The sequence below is a fragment of the Aplysia californica genome, unplaced genomic scaffold (assembly GCF_000002075.1).
Source record: "Aplysia californica isolate F4 #8 unplaced genomic scaffold, AplCal3.0 scaffold01124, whole genome shotgun sequence".
In the NCBI taxonomy this organism is placed as follows: Eukaryota; Metazoa; Mollusca; class Gastropoda; order Aplysiida; family Aplysiidae; genus Aplysia; species Aplysia californica.
Genome location: NW_004798394.1, coordinates 38,763 through 39,873, shown reverse-complemented (window position 1 = coordinate 39,873; position 1,111 = coordinate 38,763).

The following is a 1,111-nucleotide window of genomic DNA, read 5'->3' as shown; positions in this document are numbered from 1 at the left end:
TCTCTCTCTCTCTCTCTTTCTCACTTCTTGCTTTAGTGCCCCCCTTTCTCTGGCCTTTCCGATTTGCATTCACCGCACTTTACTTTTTTGAATTTTGATATGAATGTACGCCCATTTGGAGTGTTGTCATTTAAAATTGAATGTTCCCAGCAAGCCTGCAGAGGGCGAAACGTTGAACGTGTCATTAAATATTATTGTATAAAGACTACAGTCTCAACCTTTTTTACTCTCTGCTGTATACAAAGATGATGATGATGATGATGATGATGATGATGATGATGATGATGATGATGATGATGATGATGATGATGATGATGATGATGATGATGATGATGATGCCTTGACTGAAACCGGGAAAAGTATCGTGTTGGCATGGATACCTAGCCATGTGGGCATCCGAGGAAATGAGCAGGTAGATCACCTGGCGAAAAAATCCTTATCCCTTCTGTTGGGGTCAACGACGAATACTCTCCCACAAACCTAAAAATACACTGTAACGTTTAAAAGTACACCTCCAGTCTGTGGGAGAGCCTTTTGGAAAAAGCAAACAAATAACAAACTTCACAACATTAAACCCAAACTGGAACTGCGAAATCCTTCGGGCCTCTCCAGAAGAGACGAAGTCATTTTTACTCGATTACGCATCGGACACACAGCCCTAACACACAAATACCTCCTTCAGGGAGATGACAAGCCGTTCTGTGTCGGATGTGACACAGATTTTACCATTAGACATATTTTAGCCGAATGTCTAGACTTCGGAGAAACCCGAAGGAAATACTTTAAATGCAATAAATTGCAAGATATTTTTTCCGTCTTTGTTCCCAACAGATTTTTTGATTTTATGAAGGCCATTGGCCTTTATGGGAAATTATAATGTGAAATAAAATTGTTTAAAATATTTATGCTATTTAAAGAGATGTTTTAAATGGAAAATATATTTACACCGAATAAAATCTGATAGTTGACCAGCCGTGCAGTGAACTGTTGCGAATGCAACCAACTTGTGTTTCGCGCGCTCATATGACCTTATGTAGTTGCGAGCGCCGTAAAACCCCATACTAAACTAAAAAGATGGATGATGATGATGATGATGATGATGATGATGATG